The sequence below is a fragment of the Balaenoptera musculus genome, chromosome 7 (assembly GCF_009873245.2).
Source record: "Balaenoptera musculus isolate JJ_BM4_2016_0621 chromosome 7, mBalMus1.pri.v3, whole genome shotgun sequence".
NCBI classification, from domain to species: Eukaryota; Metazoa; Chordata; class Mammalia; order Artiodactyla; family Balaenopteridae; genus Balaenoptera; species Balaenoptera musculus.
Genome location: NC_045791.1, coordinates 58,873,770 through 58,899,741, shown reverse-complemented (window position 1 = coordinate 58,899,741; position 25,972 = coordinate 58,873,770). Strand labels below are relative to the sequence as shown.

General features: G+C 40.9%; 1 protein-coding gene across 9 annotated transcripts in view; it reads right to left on the bottom strand.

Annotated features, from left to right (window-relative positions):
* OSBPL6 (oxysterol binding protein like 6) overlaps positions 1 to 24,443 on the bottom strand; it is a 214,572-nt gene extending 190,129 nt beyond the window's left edge. For 8 of the 9 annotated variants that reach the window (XM_036857698.1, XM_036857704.1, XM_036857701.1 and 5 more), the window contains exon 1: positions 24,329 to 24,443. The gene's annotated coding sequence lies outside the window, so the exon portion shown is untranslated. The remainder of the gene's footprint in view (positions 1 to 24,328) is intronic. The other variant, XM_036857699.1, reaches the window with a different exon arrangement.
* Between the last annotated feature and the right edge of the window lie 1,529 nt (positions 24,444 to 25,972).

Sequence of the window (25,972 nt, the reverse complement as noted above, 5' to 3'; positions counted from 1 at the left end):
TTGGAGAGATGAGGCCACAAGCCAAGGAACATCAAAGAATGCTGGCAGACTGGAAGCTGGAAGAGACAAGGAATGGATTCTCCCCTGGGGCCTCTGGAGGGGCAGTGGCGCTACCGACTGCATGATTTCAGCCCGGACTGCTGGTCTTCAGAACTATAAGAGAATAAATTTGTGTTGTTTTAAGCCACCAAGTTTGTGGTAATTTGTTATAGCAGCCATGGGAAACTAATATACCACCTCACTACACCCACACACACAGAGGCACTCACTCAGCACCACCTTTATAAGCAGGGAACCACCAGTTAGAAGACTTTCTCATTTAAAAAACCCAACTCTTATAAAGGAGAGTCGGTAAAGAGGTTACTAAAGCCTTTGATAACTGAATTAAATCCTTTTGAGAGTGATTCAATGTGAATCAAAATTTCTAACTCTCTCTTCACCTTGAAAACCAGAGGAGAAATACGAATAGCACTAAGTATATAGGTTATACTACTGTGGCCTCATGGTTTTGTGTTCTTTGTGTCCCATTGGTCTACTGTAAAACCGTTAAGCAGTGACACTGACTTTCACATGCAGCTGTGGACTCAGTCTCATTGCTACATCTTACTTGGTAATCCCTGACCACAAAATATTACATAATCTGTGAGTTCTCACACTCCTTGTGTTGACATAATGTGCAACAGCCTTTTAACCCATACAAGAATCCAAGAATCCTATTTTGTCTCATTCTACCTATTGGAAAACTCTTTAATTCTTCATACAAGACAAAAAATAGATGCTAACTTTCTTAAAATAGCCAATAAGATAAACCCTAATCGCATGGCCTTCATATATTATACTGTGGAAAAATTAGATGCATAATCTGATTAACCAGCATACCGAATAGGCTTGAATAGTTGAAGGTTATATACTGACTCAGGTGTGACTAGTTTTAACAGTTTGAAATGTAACCTTAAAAGATGGCAGAATTAATACTTCTTTGCCCAGCCTTGATACTTCCATAGCCAAGAGCCAAATGCTTCTAAAGTGTGACAAATGATCGTTCTAATTAAAACTGGTCAAACACTTAGCTGTGCTGCTTAGTGGTATAATGCCCTTAAGAGGATTAGACAAACAATTCTGGAAATATACAAAGCCATGGTGTTTGTTAATGAATTTCTGATAGAAAGAATAAAACATTTTAGTGTTTCAATAAATGACTACATGGAACATCTCATTTGTCCAAGTGACTGACCTAAAAAGGATTTGGATATATGTACTGAAAATATCTTCTACTCTATTGCTTGCTTTTTTGCTCTCTGTCAGTGTTTTTGATGAAAAGAACTTTAATACAGTGTTTTCTTTATGATGAGTACTCTTTACATCTTGTTTTAAAAATCTTTGCTTACTTTTTCTAGAATATTTTTGTTTTACCTTTCTCAGATCTACAATCTATCTGGAACTATTATTAGAGGTCCAGGATTAACTAGAAGATCAGGTAAAATTCTGGGGACCTTCCTTCTCCCACCTCACTGTCATTGTCATCATCCAGGACTAAGTACATGCTCCCTTATTTCTTTAAGGCCATTACAGCCATTGTGAACACAATGGAGACCTTAAGGCCTCTGCAACTTTTTTTCTTCCCATACATCAGCCTTCATCTTTGACTTCCTCCTTTCCTGATCTAGTTAATCATAAGCTGTCCCTTCCACCTCTCCCTTTCTAGCACTCTCAACTCCCCACTCACTCAGCACAAATCTCAATCTTGGCAAGAAGAAAGTACTATGGACCAATTGGTTCTGAAGCTACAAGGATCTGGGTTTGAAATAGGATTATACAATTTACAAGCTGCAGGACTTCGGCAGTCACTTGACAATCCTACTTCCCCTTCTAATATTGAGAAGGGCTGGGGCTGAGGTTAGGGGGAAGGTGGGTGGGGAGTAGAGAAGGATTATCAATAACAATACCTTTTGGACCTACTGTAGGGGTAAGAAATAATGTATGTCAAGACCTTGGCACAGAATAGGCACTAAACAAACAAACAGTATCTAAAAAAGAACAGTAAATAATAAATCAATAAAACCACTAGCCAACTCACTCAGTTGCTTCGAACACTGCTGAAGAAACTCTTACCACCCCAGTTAGGCTTTCCTATTCACCACATTGACCATGTAAACTTCTACCACAACCCTTGAAGTTCTCTATTTTACTCCTTTGTCTGTCTCCTCACTTTCAACAGATCCCAGGAAAACTTCCACTCCTAGCCAAGATAAAACAACAAGGACAGGATTTACCTTCCTATCTGAAACAACCATAAAGTGGACAAACACACGAAGAAACAGTTTTCAAGACATCAGATGACAAAAATAGTGATCTGAAAGATGGGAAAGTGAGGTGAGTCCCTAAGTTGTACCAGCCTATGCCTTGAGAGTTTCCAGCTGTGGCAAAGGGAGGGGAAGCCAGGAAGGGATCAGCAGACGTACTGAGTTGAGAGTCTGAGAAGACCAAGGCAGCTATAGTTCGAAGGAAAGGACAGAGCTTCACAGAGAGAGAATTCTGGAGATGTACAGAGAGTCCCCCTCAAGAATGCAGTTGATTCCTTCTCACAGCCGTAAGGAAACTAAGGTAGCTGGAGAAAGAACCAACAGAAAGGCTCAGAGGTTACAGCGTAGTGCCTGAAGTCACGTAGAATCAAAAACGGTATCTGCTCCCATCTCCCAGACTGGAAAACCTCATGATTCAGAGGACACTGGACAGAGTAAACAGAAGTGTCTTGTCCAGTCCTGTGGAACACTTAGCCCTAAATTAAGCACTGTTTTAGTCCCATCTAAAAAACCTTAAAGCAAGACCTAAAAGAATCAAACTATTTCCAAGTAAATTAACTGCATTACAGAGCAAAGTTCAAGAATATTTATAGAAATTCAAAAATATCCAGTACCCAACAAGGTAAAATTCACAATATTTGGCATCCAATAAAAAATTACCAGGTACACAAAGAAGCAGGAAAATATGACTCATAATGAGGAGGTAAATCAAGCAATCCCCTCAACTCAGAGCTGATTCAAATATTAGAATTAGCAGACAAGGACTTCAAAACAATTATAATAACCGTATGCTCAAAAAGTTAAATAGACGGAAGACATTTCAAAATACCAAGTACCACTTCTAGAGATGAAAACAACAAAATCTGAGGTGAAAAATACACTGGATGGGATTAATGTTTTAGACACTGCCAAAGAAAAGATTACTAAATGTGAAGGCATAGCAGTAGTAACTATCCAAAGTAAGACAGAAAGAAAAGAGAAATTTTTTAATTGAACAGAGTATCAGTGAGCTGTAAGACAACTTCAAATGGTCTAATATACAGGCAAATACAGTACCTCAAAAGAAGGGAAAGTGAAGGAGGAATAGAAAAAAACTTTTGAATAATGGCAGAAAATTTTCAAACTTTCTTGAAAATGAAAACCCCACAGATCTAAGAAGCTCAATGAGTCCCAAGCACAAGACACATGAACAAAACCACATCAGTGCACACCATAATCAGATTGCTCAAAACCCTAATGATAAACAAAATCTCTAAAACAGCCAGAGGGGGGAAAATGATACAATATGTACCAAAATATGGATAACAACAGATTTTCCATTGGAAACTATTCAAGTGGGAAGCAGCATCTTTAAAGCACTGAAAGAAAATAATACTGTCTACTCAGATTTTCATATCCAGTGAAAATAACTTTCAAAACAGAAGGCAAAGTAAAGATATTTTCAGAAACACAAAAGCTAAAAGAATTAATCACCATCAGACACAAGAAATGTTAAAGGAAGTCCTCTGAGCTGAAGGCAACTGATTCCAGATAAAAATATGGATCTACAAAAAGGCATGAAAGGAACATAAATGGTAAATACATGGTTAGGCATATAAGATTTTTTTAATTATTATTTAACTAGTTGTGGCATGCGGGCCCTAGAGCGTGTGGGCTTCAGTAGTTACAGAGCGTGGGCTTGGCAGTTGTGGCTCGTGGGCTCTAGAGTGCAGGCTCAGTAGTTGTGGCGCACAGGCTTAGTTGCTCCACGGCATGTGGGATCTTCCCAGACCAGGGCTCGAACTCGTGTCCCCTGCATTGGCAGGCGGATTCTTAACCACTGCACCACCAGGGAAGTGCCTTGCTTCTGTTTTTAATGTCTTGGGTTTTGGACGGCGAGGCATGTGGGATCCTAGCTCCCCTACCAGGGATCGAACCCACACCCCCTGCATTGGAAGGCGAAGTCTTAACCACTGGACTGCTAGGGAAGTCACCTAAAGCACTTTTAGATGTAATATTATCATCTGAGTTGCATATTCAAACTAAAACCTAGGAGCAGATATACGAGCTAATTTGTCAGGGATAACATTCTACCACCACCCTCAAAAAGAGATTACTAATTTCCTGTTTTAAGTGCAGTCATCACACCTATGCCAGCAGAGGAGAAATGAAGAAAGTTACCTTATGATTTGTGGGTAGTTGTTAAAGTGTCTGAAGAAACAGAACCTTGCTTGTGTTTAATTCATAAGTTATTGCTTTGCAGAGAAATGTCAAATGGTCTGTTTTAAACCAAAAAGAATCAACTAAAAAACTCTAGTATCTCTAACTTAAAGAAATCCATTTTAGCCTTTGTTTACTTTATTCCCAGCTTTGAAAAATGTAATCCCTAAATCTCGTTATTTCATTACGTGACCTGCTCATAAAGAATAATTAGGCATTCTTCTCAAGATATTTTTTAAAAATATTTCTTCTATAGGGAAACAAATAATTGTCAGTTAGCTACCCTATAATGGACATTTAAGAATAGAAGTACAGGGCTTCCCTGGTGGCGCAGTGGTTGAGAATCTGCCTGCCAATGCAGGGGACACGGGTTCGAGCCCTGGTCTGGGAAGATCCCACATGCCGCAGAGCAACTGGGCCCGTGAGCCACAACTACTGAGCCTGCGCGTCTGGAGCCTGTGTTCCGCAACAAGAGAGGCTGTGATAGTGAGAGGCCCGCGCACCGCGATGAAGAGTGGCCCCTGCTCGCTGCAACTAGAGAAAGCCCTCACGCAGAAACGAAGACCCCACACAGCCAAAAATAAATAAATAAATAAATAAATAAATTTATTAAAAAAAAAAAAAGAATAGAAGTACAGCAGTGCTTTATCCAAATACGTGTTTCCTTTTAAAGTTTAAAGGAAAAACTACAGGTTTTTTCTTCAGTGCTCCAGAAGATTAGAGTGTAAATACAAACTAAACAAACCTATAATTAGCATTTATAATAGCAAATAATGTACAATGTAATTTTATATGAATCAATGAACAAAAATTACATATTCAACAGCTTACTGAATGCCCACTATGTATAAGGCTATATGACGTGGGAGTTAAAAAGATGAATAGAAAGCGCCTTCTAGTTCTATTGAAAGCCCTTTAATAGCATTAGTTTGGGGGATTTAACAAGTGAAAATAAAAAACAACCCTTGATAGTTATCAGTCCCACTGAGGTTCCCATGACATCTGAACAGTCACTCAAAGGCAGCTAAAGGTTGAAGACTCAATATCTCTGCGACCCAGGGAACCATAGGCTGGAGCCCCAAACCTAGGCAGTAAAATCAGTCTGCCCTCTAAAAAGACCCAGAAAAACTTAGCAGCAAATATGTGAGCATCCTCAGGAGCAAATTAACAGAAATATTAAGTGTGTGGAAGGGGTAATGGTTGGGGCTTGGGGGAAATAGCAGAGAGAAGGGAAAAGAATGTTGATTTGTATCTGTTTAAAGCAGAATTTCCACAGTAAAGACAAAAACTGAAATGCTGCCTTTACATACTGACACATGGAAGCTCTCATTTGAATTTAGAAAACTGGATTTTAAGTTTATATTTCTTTTAACCACCAATTGGGATTAATAATTTTAGTCCTATTTTACTATGTGCCAGATAGTATTTATACACTGAAGTCAGAAAAACCAGAGTTAAGAATCCAAAGTGTCCAATACATATATGATACAGCCAATTTCCTCTCAGAAAAGAAAAAAATTCATAAGCTATCATTAAATAATAGTCACTAAACACCAATGATGTACTAAATGTTGAGTGAGTTAGATAAAGTTGAATTTGAAGGAAACTTTCTGTTTGAATATTTATTCATTAACTGAAAAACTAAGAGCTAATAAATTCTCTCTGGTCATTTTAGTTGTCATGTCTTTGATGCTACCACTTCTATAACAGTGATGATTCCCTAACACTACTGGTGATAACTGGTTACTTTTTACTGGTGATAATGGGCCAGAAGAGCACAGAACACTCAACACAACATAACGACTCAAGACTTAGGTCCCAATAGTATTCCCATATTACAGTTAAGGAAATCACTTAGCCAAATTACTTAACCTTTTGTGCCTCAGTTTTCTCATCTCTAAAATGGAGCTCATAATAGCAGTAATCAATAGCATTACTGTGACTATTAAATGAGTTAATTCAAATAAAGTGCTTAAAACAATGTCCGACACATAGTAAACTGCATATATACCAGCTATTATTATTGTGTCTACGTTTTCACCATGCTTGGACAACTTTTTTTTACTAAGCCCTCTCATACATTCTTAGCAAGAAATGGTTTTTTTAAAAAAATATGGAGGCCTAGACTGCTAGAGGATATGTAATGAAGGCCTTAAAATGTTCACATCCCTTAATCCTTAATCTAGCCATTCTAGGGAATAACCAGAGTTGTACACAAAGATCTTTACACAAGGCCATTTATCAGGTTATTTATAATGCCAAAAAACTACCTAACTGCCTAACTAGAATTAAGTATGGTATGTGCATAAAATGCAATATTCTGCATGTATTAAAAATTAAATTTAGCTATGGAGATAGTAAGAAGATGAGTGGTTGCCAGGGGCTGGGGGGAGGGAGAGATGAATAGGCAGAGCACAGATGATTTTTAAGGCAGTGAAACTACTTTGTATGATACTATAATGGTGGATACATGTCATTATATATTTGTCAAAACCCATGGAATGTACACCATGGGCAAACCATAATGTAAATTATGGACTTTGGGTAATAACGATGTGGCAATGTAGGTTTTCCGATTGTGACAAATGTACCGCTCTGGTGTGGGGTATTGATAGGGGAAGCTGGGCTTGTTTAGGGGAAGTGGGCATTTGGGAAATCTCTGTACTTTCTGCTCAGTTTTGCTGTGAACCTAAAATTGCTCTAAAAAAGAAATTCTGTTTTTAAAATGAAGTTTAGGAGAATAATGAATGACACAAGAAATACTCATGATACATTGTTGAGTAAAAGAAAGCAATTTGTAAAGAATTAAAGGAACATATCCAAATATTACAATTCAGCTTCTAGAAGCAATATTATAGCTGATTTTAAAGTATACTTTTCTGGACTTCCCTGGTGGCACAGTGGTTAAGAATCCACCTGCCAGTGCAGGGGACACGGGTTCGAGCCCTGGTCCGGGAAGATCCCACATGCCGCAGAGCAACTAAGCCCGTGTGCCACAACTACTGAGCCCATGTGCCACAACCACTGAAGCCCATGCACCTAGAACCCATGCTCCGCAACAAGAGAAGCCACCACGATGAGAAGCCCGCGCACCACAACAAAGAGTAGCCCCCGCTCGCCGCAACTAGAGAAAAGCCCAGGCACAGCAACAAAGACCCAATGCAGCCATATATAAATAAATAATTTTTTTAAATAAATAAAAAATATACTTTTCTCAGTTTGCAAATTTTACTACAATGAACTTGTATCACTTTCAATACATAAGGAATTTTTAGGACTTTCCTTTAAAATATCATGCAATTTTCAATTCAAAGTTATTGAAAAAAGGCATGTACGGTTAAATAAGAAAGAAATAATCACAGACATGAATTGATACTTCTAACATTTCCTTCAACCAAAAAATCTCACCAAGTTCTTAAAATCCAATAGCTCTGAGGTATAATGCATTCATTCACTCCACAAATATTTACTGAAATACGAACTAGGTCCTGGGAATAAAGCAGCACCTAAGCTAGACATTGAATATTGGGAGGCAAACAACAACAAATAAACACCTAAGGAGGTGAGGGTGTGGAGAAAAGGGAACCCTCTTGCACTGTTGGTAGGAATGTAAATTGATACAGCCACTATGGAGAACAGTATGGAGATTGCTTACAAAACTAAAAATAGAACTACCATATGACCCAGCAATCCAACTACTGGGCATATACCCTGAGAAAACCATAATTCAAAGAGTCATGTACCACAATGTTCATTGCAGCACTATTTACAATAGCCAGGACATGGAAGCAACCTAAGTGTCCATCAACAGACGAATGGATAAAGAAGATGTGGCACGTACATACAATGGAATATTACTCAGCCATGAAAAGAAACTAAATTGAGTTATTTATAGTGAGGTGGATGGACCTAGAGTCTGTCATACAGAGTGAAGTAAGTCTGAAAGAGAAGAACAAATACCATATGCTAACACATATATATGGAATCTAAAAAAAAAAAGGTTCTGAAGAACCTAGGGGCAGGACAGGAATAAAGACACAAACGTAAAGAGTGGACTTGAGGACACGGGGAGGGGGAAGGGTAAGCTGGGATGAAGTGAGAGAGTGGCATGGACATATATACACTACCAAATGTAAAATAGATAGCTAGTGGGAAGCAGCTGCATAGCACAGGGAGATCAGCTCGGTGCTTTGTGACCACCTAAAGGGGTGGGATAGGGAGCAGGGGAGGGAGACGCAAGAGGCAGGGGATATGGGGATATATGTATACGTATAGCTGATTCACTTTGTTATACAGCAGAAACTAACACAACAATGTAAAGCAATTATACTCCAATAAAGATGTTAAAAAAAAAAGGAGGGAGTTGTTCTCAGGTTGGGATGCACCAGGTGTGATGGACGGACTTCAGTGGGGTGCTGGGGAAGCCCCTCTGCCATTCAAGCTGACACATGAAAGCTGAGGAGGAGCCCATCAGGCAAAGCTGGGGGGAAAGAGTTCTAAAGAAGGAAAAGAACAAGTGCCAAGGCCCTGAAGTGGGAATAATCCATGTTTATTTAAAGAACAGCAAGGAGGCCAGTGTGGCTGGTCATCAGTAAATGCTGGTCTTAACAACTCTCCCTCTAAAATGCCTTGAGGTTACTAAACAATTATTATCTAAAATTCGTTAAGAGTCCAGGCTTTGGGGCCAGACAGGCTGGGTTCGATTCCAGCTTGTTCACTTATTATAGATGGAAGGATTGAGAGCTGGTCACCTCCTCTCTGGACCATGGCCTCCATATCTGTAAAGTGGAAGTAACAATATCTACTGCAAAAGCAGCTGCAAGGCTTTAAATGAGAGGATGATCATCGCAAATGTTTAGGACATTGTATGGCAGACAAAAAAAAAAAAAATGCTAAACGAACGGCAGGTAGTCTTAAAAGTGCTCTGTAAGGAATTTAAAAACAAAACAAAACAAAAACCTCCTAGAAATTTCACTATGTTTGAATCACATCAGTATAAACAGACTATACCTTAACTGACCTGATGCCTTTTCAGTTATATGTCATGTCCCAGAAATTCTGCTACTACATGCTATTTTGTCAAGAAAAGCCAATGAATCCCCAACAAAGTCTCCCTGGCCCAAATGAAGATGAGGAGGGAATGTTTTTCATGGTCTTTTTTCAATCCTCACGCCCCTTAAATTTTCTATAGTCTTTGTTATAGCCCATTTCCCTTCCTAGAAAATCCTTCCTCTCTTGACTTGGGGACAAGACTCTCAGTCTTTTGCCTATTTCTCTAACTGTTCCTTCTCTACCTCAGATTTCTCCTATTCTTCCTATCCCTTAAAAATGTCATCAGTTCCCACATTTTTACCCATGTCCCTCTTACCCACAAAACCTCCTCAGATGCTTCCCAAACTCCAGAGATACTTGCAGCACGAAATCACATTGCTTGGCATGACACTTACCTCATTACACTTCGTGTTATACTAAATTATGTCTTATCTCCCCTATTGGGTAGGCAGGTTCTTAAAAGCAGGATCAACAGCTTAATCATCTTTCCTTCTCCCTTACGACCTAACAAAGTCTCCTGAACACAGTCATTGCTATAAGTAACTAAATGAGTAAGCATATAAAATACTTTTAACAGATTATTAACATTAAAACAGAGCCTTGCAAATTCTGTTGACAGGTTTCTTATCTCTCTCAAATTAGCTTTTGATTTGTAAGAAGGCATAAGAGACACTGACTATATTTACATTTTACATAATAAGTTTTCCAATTAATGAATATTAATATATCTAATTTTCAATTAACATGCTAAAAATAATAACAGCTAGCACTTACTATCTGCCCTTTCTAGGAAATATATATGCATTAACTCACTGATCCTCCCAACAATGCTTTGAGTTAGGTATTAATTTTATATTTCCCTTTTTACAAACGAGTTAACTAGGGCAGAATAACTTACTCAAGGTCACACAGCTGCAGGAAGCAAACTCAGGATTTAAACCCAGACAGCCTTGGCTCCAGTCTGGTCTTGTAATCCTAAACACTACCTAAATAGTCATTCACCATAAAAATCTAGTTTTACATAAGCATTTTTTAACTCACAACTTTTTATAGAAACTTGTTATTCATAAGTAATATATTTTCTCTGTAGTATAAACAAATATATCTGTATCAACGATACCAAGGTTCTGGCTAAAAGTACATGTATACAATGTACTACTGCATATTTCATAATGTCAACTTTGCATTAAATATTACAATATTTTAAGTTACTTTATCCTACTTCTGAATGCTTAACGGTATTACCAGTCTAATGTGGCATCTTCTTGACTATCTTAGGAAATTTCTATTTCCATATAGATTTTTCTAGATTCTGTATCTATTTTTAAATTCAAAAAAACTAAGATTTTTCATAAATATGTAACAAAAATCACACTAATACTACTTTGCATAGCTGTCACATAGGACAACAACAATAATGTTACAATCTTGTTGAAAAATGACAATTTAATATATGATGTCAGGTTTTTAAAGAGTATACTTAGCCTTAATTAATTTCCTACCACTAGAAAATAATCTTCACTATTACAAAGTCTGCTTAATTCTCGGTTGTTGTTATATTTAAAGCTTTAAGGTAAATAAACCCAAATATAGTGATGGAGAATTCTACTATTAAAATGCAAAATGGGGCTTCCCTGGTGGTGCAGTGGTTGAGGGTCGGCCTGCCAGTGCAGGGGACATGGGTTCGAGCCCTGGTCTGGGAGGATCCCACATGCCGCGGAGCAACTGGGCCCGTGAGCCACAACTACTGAGCCTGCGCGTCTGGAGCCTGTGCTCCGCAACAAGAGAGGCCGCGATGATGAGAGGCCCGCACACCGCGATGAAGAGCGGCCCCCACTTGCCACAACTAGAGAAAGCCCTCGCACAGAAATGAAGACCCAACACAGCCATAAAATAAAATAAATAAATAAATTTTTTTTTAAAATGCAAAGTGAACTTCTAATCAACAAAATTCTTAATATGTGATTAGCTACTGCTGGAAGGCCTGATTTCTCAGCATTTAATTTTTTTTTTTTTTAAAGTTTTATTTATTTATTTATTTCAGCATTTAATTTTTTAAAGAAAAATTTTTTTGGTCTTTGCCTGACCAAAAGCAAACAGTGCTCAAGAGTGCTCAAAAGTAAAATCCCTTTGGCTTAAAAGTAACCTGCCTGAACCAGACATAGTTTTGCCCCTTTTAAGAGTGTAAAACCTAATGTACATACGTTCCACTCCAACAGGCTCACTCCCCAGGTCCCTGCACTTGCTGTTCCCTCTGCCGGGAAAGGATCTGCTCCCAGACTTTTTTCACAACCTGCCCCTTCCCATCGTTCAGGCTCAGCTCAAATGTCTTCACCTAGCAAGGCCTTGCCTGGTCAGTCCACCCAAAGAAGCCCACTGTAATGGGCTGAATCATGTTCCCAAAAAAGATATGTTGAAGCCCTAACCCCCAATACCTAAGAATGTGACCTTAAATGGAAATAGGGTTGTTGCAATGTAGGTAGTTAAGATGAGGTCATACTGGTGTAGGGGTGGCCCTTAATCCATTATGACTGGTGTCCTTATATAAAGGAGAGATAGAGACAGAGACACAGGGAAGAAGGCCATGTGAAGAAGGAGGCTTAAAAGCTTTAAGTATAAACACAAGCGAAGAAATTCCTGGGGCTGCCAGAAGGTGGAAGAGGCAAGGAGGGATCCATCTTGATTTTGGGCTTCTAGCCTCCAGTGCTGAGAGAACGTGTCTCTACTGTCTTAAGCCACCCAGTTCATGGCACTTTGTTATGGCAGCCCTAGGAAAGTAATACACCCACCACCACCAATGACTGCTCTTGCCCCATCAGTCACTTTTATTGTCCTTATAGTTCTTAATAGAAATTAAAAGAGCAATGTACTTTCACTGACTGTCTCCCTTCATTATCATGTCAGTTCCAGGAGAGCAGGGGCCTTTTCTGACTTCTAAGCACAAATATTTTGTCAAATAAATTAATGATCCTGTTAGAAACATGATAGGATTAGAGAATGTCAGAATGATAATTCATTGCCAATATTCAGAGAAACTATAAACCCTCCCATAATCTAATAACAAAGTCTAATACCAGATCTACCTAGCACTGAGAGAGACTTCATACCATCTTAACTATCATGTACTATCTGGAAAATGAACCTTGGAGCTAAAGAAAAACAGCTTCAGAAAAATGAGGGGTAAGAAGTATTCCTTACTCACTACTTCAAAGATGCGGCTGAAGAAGAATTACTTCAGTACTTCCTGTATGTCATCTTGTGGAAGGGGAAGCACGCACAGGTGTCAGAAGGCTGACTGCTAATGGAAGGAGAAAGCAAAAAAATCTTCTGGGGGGGAAAAAAAAGTCAGTTAAAAGTCAAAGGAGAAGAATTCTAGGGTTATTTGGTAAAGGAGCAATTCGTGCTGCCCCACAGCCAAAGTCCTCTGTATTACAGGCGTGAACAAAAATGGACACTCTTAGTCTAGCGTTACTAGCGTCATTTTAACAGGCTCTGTTGTTGCATTTACTATATGCAATTTTTTTTATCTGAAGCATATAAAACATTCTAGAGAGACTTCTATTTTTTTTTTTAAAGGTTTAAAATCCAGGGGAGGGGGGTGTTCATGTTTAATGGAGGTGTCACTTTTGGGAAACACTTCTTTTACTGATGATGTCAGAAAAATGAAGAGTCGCAGAGCAGGGAAGCGTGCTCAGAGGGAAGCAACCAAATGTCCCAGAGAGTGGACATCTAAGGAGCTTGAAAGACAGGAAGGAATGGTAACGAGACCTGGCCCTAAAAAAAAGGAACCCCCTTGTGCTTGGGAAAGCAAAACATACAAGGAGGCAACCAAAGGAAGTCGCACAGTGGAACAGGGGGAAAGGAGAAGCCGCAGGGCTGCAGGGACTAGTGACTGCCATGGGGTTTCAGGAAAAATGAGTTAAGAGGTGGCTGGCATGACGTAAGGGGAGAGAGAGCCCCGGGCGTGGAAAGGGCAACTGAAGCTGCGAGGGGACAAAAAGCTGCTGGTGGAGTGGGGGAAGGGCAGCACCCCCGGAAGGAGCCAGAGGTGGACTGACCTTGGTGACTGATGCCTGCTTTCCCCCAAATTGGTCAGAAGTTGGGATTTTCTACTTTGATTTTCCACATATAATCAACTAATTTTCAAAGACCCAGACTGCTCACCACTTAAAAAACAAACAAAACTACTGAATGTAATTGTAATTGGTATTTGATTTCCAAGTAACTTCTGAGTTTATAGTGCCACTGGGCAGTTTAGCATTAAATCAGTTGTCACTGGACAAGTCTACAGAAAAAATGTAGTTATTTTGGTTTTCTGGTTATCTGGATTCTAGGTAAATGGGAATTTAAGGTACTGATTAATAATTGCACTTTCATAGGACTTAATAGTTCTCTAAGTGTTTTCATACGCTAACTGGAAATGTGGTCACTCCAACAACCACCAATTTGCCCTCAGATGAGGCTCCCGGAGGTTACTGGCCCAGGGTCAGATGCGTAACGAGTGGAGAAGCTGGGAACAGAACCTGGGTATCCATGATACCTGCTCCAGGGCACTTCCTGTCAAAAATATACTGCTTCTCCAAAGTGTGTACTGTGATAAAAAGCACCACAAGACAGCAGGCTATTTTCAAAGAGGGATATAGTGAAAAAAAAAAAAAAGAAGCTGAATGCCTGGCAAGAAGAAGCAGTTTAGCACAATACCATGTTCACATGTATTTAACATATGCTACTGAATCTCTTAAAGAAATCTACATGTTCATTCATGTCAGATTAAACCTACCCCCTAAAATTCCATTAGGAATTAAGACACATTAGATACACCGATTAAGGATCAAATGCATCCTGAAATTTCAACAGCCCTGGAAAGTTATGGAAAGGGTCTTCTAGATACCGGCACACACGACCCACAGAGCCTGCCGGTGCTGCCTCTTCTGTGATAAAGAGCTTCTCTGACCTCTCCCCATCCACCTCTATCATTCTTTGCTCTTCAGATCATCCCACTTTGACACCCAAAGCTTCTCATGGTATGCCACTGTGAGGCTGCTGCTTATTCCTCCTAGTTTCTAAACAAACTTAAAAAGAACATAGCTGCTCCTGTGGTTTATCCACAAGCACCCCAGGGACTGGGTTGCAGGCCATCCCTGGGCAGCCAAATACTGCTCTAGTGTTTCACTCCTCCTATGTTCTCTCTCTCGAGTATGAGTCAGAACAAGACAATTCTCAGATCCCTTGCTTCTGTGAGTGAGGCTGATGAACTCTGTCAGGGCACCACATATAGCCTGATGTCCCTGAAGAGGTAATTGCCCAAATGGGACCTAAAAATCCTAAAGTAATGGAAGAATTATTTACTTTTTATCATGTTTATGTAAGCACTTCGTTTCCGAGAAGTTTACTCATTTTGGCTTATGATGAATAGTTTGTGTCTTTATAAAAGCTAAATATGGAAAATGGGCACACTTTAGTATTACAGGTAGTGTGGGTATCCTGACAATGCTTAAGTTTAGAGAATGGAGATCTTCGGAAATCAAAATCCAGGTGACCTTGTCGGTTTGTGCCTTTTACCTACTGACAGACCGTCGGACTTGCCTGAAGCTGGGATGCTGAGAAATCATCAATGGAAAATCGGGCAAATGCCTTGTCAGGACACTTTGAAGAAATGGCTTTACTGGTAATTAACAGGGCTATTAGGCACCCACATAATATATTTCACTTTCTGTATCATTTTAAATTAAAATTAAAAACTTCATCAAGAAAAAAATGAACATAGCTACTATAATATCAGAGTTTCCACAGAGAAAAGGAATATATTATTTACTTGATTCATTTATTAGGATACATACTTAATCCTAACTTCATGTCTAGAGGTCAAAAGAAAGAGACTGATATAACATTTCCCCACTGTATAACTGGTGAGTGTCCTTCCTGATTTAAAGTGACCAATTCCAAATGAAGGCCATGTCTATTAACTTTGCATAAATATGTATTAATGATGATAATTAAACTATTTTTATTTTTTAGGAAAATTATTTTGCAGTACAATACCTCTGATTGTTACCAAGTTTTTCCTTTTCTTCAGTGTAACTCATAACTATTCATATTATTGCTTTAAAATTCATATCAGCACATAATTACTCTTCCCAAAGCTATGACCCACTAACTGTTCAGTTGTTTCCTCAGCTTTCTCCTTCTTACTATTCTGTAGCTTAGTATTAGATACCCTTTTGTGGGCTCTAGGAGAGCAAAGGCATGATGAAACAATCACTCTATGAGTGTATGTGTTTAAGAGCAGACTATCGTAAATGGTTTCAGAACTAATTAGAAAAATACTCCATGGAATGGATATTTCAAGGGATGAAGGGGATCATCTTAGCTATAAAGCAAGGAGGGTGAAAGAGATAGTGATTCCCAGAACGGCCAGATTCCTAGACACCATACCAAACCTCAGGGGCAGCAGAGGATCTCAAGGCCGTGGCCCATAAAATAACATTTCTCTCTGTTTTAGCACTGTAAGCTGCCTCTATTGAAGAGAGTCGGGGTGGCAATTACTACCATCTCGCTCTCTGTGCTCTCCCAGCCTCAGGCTTCTGCCACCACCTTCTTCGATGTCTGTTCTCCCTGAACTCTCATCTGTACCCTGGTCCTAATCAACTCCCTTGAGTCCCCTTTCCAGTAAAATCAGTTAGCTGGGGGCACAGTGGCAAAGGCAGGGCAACTGCAGAGAACCAAGGTGCGCCAACTCTGTCCCAAAGGGCAACCGCTTCCAGTTTCCCTCTTTGAACTTCAGTCTGTCAGGGTAGTAGTGAGGGTAAGTCTTTATGGCAACTACCACATTCTTATATCAACACAGAATGGGACCCAAAGTTGCAAAGGAATGCTACTGGTTACAACTACTCAACATTCTTGATCAATACAAGTGATGCTCAAGAAATTTTAAAATTATCTTGGTTTGAATACATAATATGTTCAGATATTTAAGAATTCAAATAGTAGTAAAAGGTGTACTAGATTAGTGTGCTAAATAAGTGTCCTTCCCATTCTCACCCCAAAAACCCAGCTCTCTTCCCCAGAGCCAGTCACTGTTACCAGTTTATTAGGTCACCTTCAAGAGACAGTCTCCACAGTCACAAGCATAAACATATTTATAAACTCAAATTTAACATCAATGGCCACCTACTTCTCTGCACCTTGATCTGTTCCCTTCTTACATCTGAAAGATCATGCCACATCAGCAAATATAGAATGATCTCATTCTTTTTAACAGCTACCTAGTTTTGTTTCTGCTCCTTATTTAACCAATCCCATATTGATGGATCTTTAGCTCTCTCTAAATCTTTGTCATTACAGACAATGCCATGGTGGAAGTCTTGATGCAAACTCATTTTGCGATGTACAAATATATTTGTGGCAAAATTTCTTAGATCTCCTGGGATGAAAAGGCAGGTGGATTTTTAATTTTGGCAATATTGCCAAATTGCTATCCATAGATGATGTGCCCTTTTGTACCCCTACCAACAATGTATGAGCCTGTCAGTTTCCCTAAAGCCTTGCCACCCCAAGGAATTAACAAACGTTAAGATCTTTGCCAATTAAACAGGTTAAATAGTTTAAAACTGCATTTCTCTTATGAGTTGAGCATAATTTCACATTTGTAAGTGCCACTGGTAATTCCTTTTCTGTGAACTGTTTGTTCATTTCCTCTGCCCCTTTTTCTATTAGATTAACAGTCATTTTTTCTCATTGATACATAGTAGTTCTTTGGATATTAGGAAGTTGCCGCTAGTCTACAACATGTTATAAATAGTTTCTTCCTGGTGTGATGATGTTTATCTCCTGCCTGTTACACATACTATCTTTTCTTAAATGAAGTTTAATTTATCAGTCTTTTATCTTATGCCTTCTGTATTCTTTAAGATGTTTAAAAGGTTTTTTTAAGTGTAGAAATAGACATCTTCTATAATATCTGATCTCCATAAGCCTTTAGATTCACACTTTTATTTCCTCTGTTGGCCCTTTTTGAAATAAAACTGGAAGACAAGCTGGGATATAATATCCATCTACTTCCTTCCCTGACCTTCTTGTTCCATCATTCTGAGTTCCTGTGGATTTTGATCTCTTCCTTTCCCTTGCTATCTTCCTGAAGTTTCACATGGATCCTACATTCGCTTGGCCTACCCTGGAGATCACACTCTTTTTATAGTTCTTGCTTCAACTGGAGGTTTATTGAGATCAAAAAGAATTTCATTAATGTCTTTTCATAATCAACATGCCATTCAAATTGTGCTACTTTTTCTATTCTAGGGAAATTATACAACAAAAACTGTTCACATTGTTGCCTGATGGGGTGCGAATATGCAAAAGCTTGTCTAGCCGCTACAGTCAAACAGAAAGCAAAAATGTTATCTTAATTTAAAATAAAATCAGACTTCCCACTTTATCTACAGAAATGACATGTAACAAAAAATTTTTTTAATTGTAAGGTTCTTTTAAATACTTTATTCTTTAAACTTTAGTAGCTGATCACAGTATGTTACTTGTAGCAACATTGTATTATGTATAAAAAACATTAAGGTAACTTCTTCAAATTTATGGTAAAACTTAAGCACTGGTTTAGGAGCTGTGAAATAAAGCTATTGCTGGAAATTGAGGCCAGGTTTATTTTAGATTTGACTCTTGAAAAAAAGATTCTGAAAATATACTGCTGTTGTTCTCCCTTCTACTTCCACACTCTTTTCAAAAGGTGGATAGGTCTGTCTCAAGAGCTACAGTGAAAATTGCCTCAATAAGATGCAAGATAAAAAAATAAAAGTTGATGTTCTATTCCTGACTCAATTCCCTCTACACTTTGATTTTGTCTCATATTAGCTTATGGAAAGAGAATGACAAAGGAAAAGAAGCACAGGATAATTTAATTTTCTCTATCCTTTCCCGTCCATTGAGTTAAAAGACAAAGCTATGGGTATCAAAATAGCAAACATCAAAAAATTTTAAATAATCATATTTGTAGTGTTTATTCCTCTCATCATACCCTCAAAAACAAAGCCTTTTCTCTAAAAATCTAAGAAAATTTTAAAAGATATGCTTGATTTCACTTCCTACACCAACCACTCAAAGAGAATGACAGAAAGGAAGCTTAAAATCTACTGCAGAGGTTGCTATTGGTTCATCTTCTTATTCACCTACCCATAACTTAGGAAAGAGCTTTATTTCCTGTTACCACCAAAAGAAGTAAATTATTTGACACATTATCTGCTAATGGTGCTAGTACCTCACTGGGCAAGTCTCTGGGCCTCAGTTTTTCCACCTGGGAAATGGGAGAGGTTGGAATTGGAATAAAAGATTTTTTAAAGTCCTTTCACCTCTAACACCTCATGAATCTAATATAAAGGTCGTTCAAGCATCAGCACATCAAGCAAATATAAGTATCTCCAGTGTCTGGGTACTTTCTTCATATATTTTACAAATTGACATCTAGCTTTTCTTGAACAGAAAAACATATAATCCATCATCTCTAAGGAGAAGATAACTTTTGTGTATTAATCATGAATTCTTTGTACTCAGTCTCATAACACCGCTGAAACATATTAAATGATAATCTGGCAATATTTTACTTAAATGTTTTTTACCTATTTAAACTTATTGTTATGTACTTAAGCTTATTTATTTATTTACTTACTTACTTAAGCTTATTTTAAGAGTGAAGTTACATACTTAATGCTCCCTCTAACCCAGTTATCCCTTAGATAGTCCTGGCTATCAGATTACTCGGAGTGACCTCCTTTCAAGCTCTGCCTTTTGTCAGCTTACTATATAGATCTTCTCAGACACTGGCCCCAGCAGATGGAATTCCCTCACACAGGGTAATTTTTACTTTCAAGTAACCTGCCAAACCACTGTAAGAAAGAGTCCTTGGACGTTTCTGCTTCCCATAATTCACCACTCTATTAACATAATCCTTTTACAGATATTTAACATTTGCATTATGATGTATTTTAATATAAAAACTAGCGCGCCTAGAGGCCGTGCTCCAAAAACAGGAGAGGCCACTGCAGGGAGAAGCCCGCGCACCCGCAAGGAAGAGTGGCCCCCGCTCGCCGCAACTGGAGGGAGCCCGCACGCAGCAACAAAGACCCAACGCAGCCAAAAATAAATAAATAAAATAAATTAAAAAAAAAATATATATATATATATAAACTACATTCATACATACACAAAGTAAGTGAATACAAACTTTCAAGAAAATGGGTTCATATAACCCACCAGGAACTTCGTCTTGAGACCATCATGACTCAACATACTCAGTTCCCTGTAATACCCAAGTTGGATCTCTTAATAACCATTCAACCATCGTTGTCTATTTTCTATTTTTCCCTTTAAAAATCAATTTGACACTAAGTCATGGTCCATTCCCAACAAATCTGAATTCACCCATCCAGATATCTCTTCCCTGACCTCTGTCTTTCTCCCATTTGATAACATGACAAAAGGACTTACCATGAGTAAGTCCTTTTAAAGCTTCTGCTTTTAAAAAGCCAATAAAATAAAACTATGTTTAAGCACTCCCAACTCAAGGAGGTCTAAACATAAATCTGGAAAAAGTTTAGGGAACAAAAGAAAAAATAGATACTTCATGCAAATTCTAAAGCCAAAGCCAGATCCACCCCCCACACACGTATACATATTCAACAGTGATTTGTTTTGGGTAGAGTCTGTTTTGGGTAGATCCTTGAGGGCAGACATGTTTATGACCCAGCACCTAATATGGTGTTTGACACATACTAGGTGTTCAATAAACGCTGGCTGAATGAAGAAGTATGACACTCAATGTGCCTGTGTCACCGCCACATGAGACCCACAGAAGTGACCAGCCAGGGGGTTGGTGATTGAATGGATGGATGTAGAACTGCCCCCAAAGTTCATGGAAACTCAGAACCACACTAGAAAGGCAGACTACTAAGTTCAGTAACTGAGATGGACATCGTGTCAGTTACCCCTAAAATTAATTTTAGTTCATTTTCTTGATCAAAACTACTAAGTTCACTCTGGATTTCAAATCATATAAACACACATCTATTCAGGGGATGTAAGGAATGTATAGCTGAAGCAAGGGATGTGGAAAATCATCCTTGAATAACAGAGGCTTTATTATTATTTTTTTTTTAAAGATTTATTTTATTGATTGATTGATTGCTATGTTGGGTCTTCGTTTCTGTGCTAGGGCTTTCTCCAGTTACGGCAAGCGGGGGCCACTCTTCATCGCGGTGCGCGGGCCTCTCACTGTCGCGGTCTCTCTTGTTGCGGAGCACAGGCTCCAGACGCGCAGGCTCAGTAGTTGTGGCTCACGGGCCTAGTTGCTCCGCGGCATGTGGGATCCTCCCAGACCAGGGCTCGAACCCGTGTCCCCTGCATTAGCAGGCAGACTCTCAACCACTGCGCCACCAGGGAAGCCCCAGAGGCTTTATTATTAATAATAATAATAATAAAGAGAGTCCTTTACTCTCTTATGAGCTTTTTTGATAACTTCTGACTTTATTGGTGAGCAACAAGCTTTTTTCCTGGGGAGGTCTTTTTTTTTTTTTTTTTTTTTTTTTAAAGATGCTGCCACATTGTCATTCAACTGCTTTTGGAATTACCAGCAATGTGTTCTCCAAATCACTATGCCAAGGGAAGGCAATCCGACACACAGACACACACACAGACACACACGCACACACACTTATGCTTGTTTGTATTTGATTATTTGTGTTTGCTTGTTTCTCTGGCTTGTGTAAATTAGTACAATTTTAGAAAATAATTTGGCAGTATCTATCAGTTGCATATTCACACATCCTACACAATCAACAATTCTATACCTTAGTATTTACCCAAGAGAAACACTTGCCCATGTGCCCCAGGAAGCATGAATGATCAAAGCAGCACTCTTTGCAATCTTCTTAAAAATGAAAAAAAAATGGCCATTGGTAAGAGAGCAGGGAAACATATTGTGTTACAGACAAATGATGGAATACTGTACAGCAGTGGAAGTCAGTGAACTACAGCTGCAAGATTCACGGATGAATCTTAGTGACATAACGTTGAGTGGGGGAAAAAAAGTCTCAGACATCAACAGATAGTGTGAGACCTTTTTTTCAAAATTAAAAACAAACTTATAAAAAGTATTAGAATTATTACTTAACCTTTGAAGTAAAAAAAAAAAAAAAAAAGTCCCTATTTTAAGAATTCATGCCTTATCCTTCCAAACAAGACAACAAACTCTTGCGGACAGAGGGGCATCTTTTCATTCTTATTTGTATCTCCCACATGCCTAGACCAATGTCCTAAACAGACAGGTGCTCAATAAGTAAGTATCCATTGAATGATTACTGCATGTTACTTAACCAAGGCATTTTAATAAAAATTATACCTTCTCCCTAGTCCAACAGTTTTATGAATAAAGTCACATAAAACTTTTATCTAGGACTTCCCTGATGGCGCAGTGGTTAAGAATCCGCCTGCCAATGCAGGGGACACGGGTTGGATCCCTGGTCCAGGAGGATCCCACATGCCGCGGAGCAACTAAGCCCGTGCACCACAACTACTGAGCCTGCGCTCTAGAGCCCGCGAGCCACAACTACCGAGCCCACGTGCCACAACTACTGAAGCCCGTGCACCTAGAGCCCGTGCTCCGCAACAAGAGAAGCCACCGCGATAAGAAGCCCGCACACCGCAATGAAGAGTAGCCCCCGCTCTCTGCAACCAGAGAAAGCCCGCGTGCAGCAACGAAGACCCAACGCAGCCAAAAATAAATTAATTAAAAAAAAAAACTTTTATCTACTTAGGCATTAACCTAATTCTACTTCTGCAGTGATGCTACAGATCTCCAAAAATAAATATTTCTTCTTGAAAGGATTTTACCTTTTTTCTTGGAATAAAGTTAACTAACATAAAGTTAAAGCCATCTAAGGACAAGAAAACTTATATTAAGTGATCCTGTAAAAGTCTAACAGAATCACATTGTATTATAACCAAGAGACATCTGATAAACCATCATAATTTGAAATTGAGATATCCCAAAAGGAATCCATCCGCTGAATGTAAAATGGAGTTATCAACATGAAAACTGGAAATATGAGCAAACTCTGGATTTTTAGGCTTTCTAAAAGCAAAGATTTTAATTTCAAAATATTGTGTTTCTACTTGGAGAAAAAAAATTATTTTTAGGGGGAAACACACGAAATCCAGGGGTAAAATAATAATAGGAATAATATTCCACCAATCAGGGCTTTCCTTATAACCCAAGGAGGGCTATGCATATTCTCTGTAGGTGATTATAGCCCGGTTACACTGCAGCTTCCCTTCGACCTTGGGAACCCTGCTCACTCTGAGTTACTGTGAGGTCTTCTGTTTCATTTATTATTAGTCTTTGTATCTGCAATGCTGTAGCATTAGATAGGAATATCAACATTGTGAGCTCGCAGTACCTAAAACTGTAGAAATGCTTCCAAAATACAAAAAGGGGAGGAGAGAGGGAGAAAAAATACAACCAAGAGGAAAACAAAGTTAATGATATTGAGCAGGAATATTAAAATTTTTTACCTCTGGAGAAAGACCACATTTATTAATCAGCTCTATGATATACAACTATCCATTAGCATGCAATTTTTAAATTTAAGAAAAGATAGTCAAGAAAAATTATTTTGTTATTTGGGGAAAAAAAGCACAGTTTGCTAAAACTAATCCAGGGATTTAAAAATGGAAATTCTTATAGAGAAAAAGCCTATAGGACTTTGCATCCAGGAGGAAGAAATAATCTGGCAACCCAGTGGGTTCACTTAGTTTCGTGTCAATTGCTTCACGTCCATTATGTAATGCTTTCCCCAGCTTTAGGTCTCTGTTTAAGCTACCTTCAGGTATAAAACAGATTGCCACAAAATCAGTATCTGGTCATAACTTTCAAAAACAGCTTTAAAGATGTCATGCAGATGTGTCTGTATACAGCAGAGGCTTTTTTAAAAAATGTGCTGGTGTCATTACTTCTTCCCGGCTTCCTCCCTAGGTCTCCCATCCCCTCCTCGCCCAGCATCCCCGGCCCCACGTTTTGCAGGCAGCTCCCGCTGGATGCAGGGGAAGCACGTCTTGACTGCAATGAAAACCCTGTCCCGGTCTGAACCAGAGAAGGCAGGCTCGGCCCTGGCCGGGGGTGTGGACGAAGGCTGCAGGAAAGGCTGCAGGGGCGCCAGCAGCTTGTGGGCAGGGGTGCCCCGAGAGGGCAGTCCGCAGTGCACGCGCACAATGAAACCCAATGCACAACTTCCCCAGCCGCTCCTCTCCGCTCCCCAGCTTCCCTGAAAGGTGCGGCGTAGGCGTTAGCTAGAGCGGGCGCGGGCGCGCCGGTCGGGTTCTCCGCAGACAATTATATCAGTCCCTGTCCCTGTCCCTGTCCCTGCCCCAGCTTCCATCCCAGCAGCCGGGTCGCGGGGCTGCGCGGGGGGGATGCTGGAACTAGAGCCGGGCGGCCGGAATTCCCCACGACGAGGGGGAGGGGAGGGCGGCGAGCGCGGACCGGGACCCAGACGCCCCCTCCCACCTCGGCCGCGGGGCGGGACTGGCACTGCCGCCCCGGGCTCTCTGGCCAGGGGAACCCCCGGAAAGCTCGATGCCTCAGAGGCCCAAGCCGGGCTGCCCGGCCGTGCGTCCCTCAGGGTCCTCGGCCCTCCGGCCGCGCACAATGCCCCCGGGCCGGGGTGTGGGCACCGTCGTGCCGCTCCAGAGGTCCCCTCCGCAGCTAGGACACCTACCTGGAAGACGAGCAGCGGCGCCGCCGACCGTGCGGCGGCAGCGGCGGGAGGCTGCAGACGGCCCCGGCGGTCGGGAGAGCGCGCGGGCCGGCCGGGAGCCGAGGCGCGGGCGCCGCCTGCGTGGATCCGCGGTCTCCGGCGCCGACAGCTGCGGTGACGGCGGCGCTGCGCCTCCAGTGGTCCGTGGCGCCGCAGCCCCTCCTCTCCCACGGGCGGGGCGCGCTGGCGGGGCGGTGCTCCGGGCTCCCCGCCCCCGGCTCCCGCTGGCTGGCTGGCTGGCTGGGCTGGAGTAGAGCCGCGGCGTTCGGAGCTCCAGCGGCGCGCGGGACCTGCTGGACAACCTCGCCGCGCTGCCCGGAGAGCCGCGGGCTGGGCGCGCCGAGCCTCCGAGGCGCGGGGTCTCACTGCCTGGGCTCACTCCCGGCCCGGCCCACGTGTGAACACCCCTGGTGCCCAGAGATCACAGCCGTGGAGCCCCTGACCGGACATCCCCGGGCCTGAGCGCCGTAGAAACGACCCCGTTCGCCCTAGCTCCAGCCGGCGGAGGTGGGCCAGCCCTGGTCCGCACGGGGTGGCCCCAGATGGTCTCAGCGCTCGGGGCTTGGAGCGCAGCCGCTCCGAGCACCGTGGGAGAGCGGATTCAGAAGGGAACAGCAGCCCGGCCACCTCCCTGGAGGCGCCGCCCGGCCCCTGTCTCAGGCCGTCGCTCAGGCTGGTCAATAATCAGACGGGACTGTGTGTGCCTGCTCCCCGCCGGCCCTGACGCTCCCGAGCAAAAACTTCCCCGGCCCAGAGACACACCTCACTACGACCCTTCCCAGCCCCTTAAACTCTTCTACCCTTAAACCGTTCCCAGCCTATACCCAAGGGCAGATTAATCTAAAGGCAAATTTGCTGGGAAAGACAGGGTAATTTTACACAGACGTTTCTTCTGTAAAGGGATGATTGGGGAAATGTCGGAAGTATCTCAAGACATTATTGTCATCACCACCTTCAGGAGAAAAAAATCCAGAGAACACGGATTGTAACAGGAACTACTAGAGAAACAGCGCTGGAGTGCTTTGTGGGCTCTCTAGGGGTCCAGGTTGGATGAGTCGGGGGAGAGGTGCCCTCAAAAATTGAAGATATTGGTACCCACAGAGGCAACTGTGATGGCATTTCACTGTTCTCTGTGCTGATAAAAACCCTGCTTCGCTATGAAACATAGTCATTCCCACACACAATTTCTCTTGAATCTCCAGTCTCACTTTTTGGATTAGCTTCTTCCACCCTCACTAACAACGTTCTCATATCGTCCTGTCATAAAATAATAGATGCTGAACCCTGTGACATGTCACAGTTTCACCTTAACTCCTTCCCTGTGGAGAAAGCCTCCTCAAGGGAACGACTGGGGCTCTGACCTTCACTTGACTATCACCACCTTTTCACTCCTTCCATCTGGGTTCCATTGAGAGAAACTCTACTGAAACTGCTCTCTCTCTCTAAAAAGAAAAAAAAAAAAATCCAAATCCCATATACAAGAAAATACGAGTTTGAAAGGAGATGAGAGAGCACCCACAGAGTCTTTAACCTAAAGAAATGCTTCTCAAAATTTTCCACTAAACCTCTAATAGCAGAGAACCATAAACTATTAGGGAGGGGAAA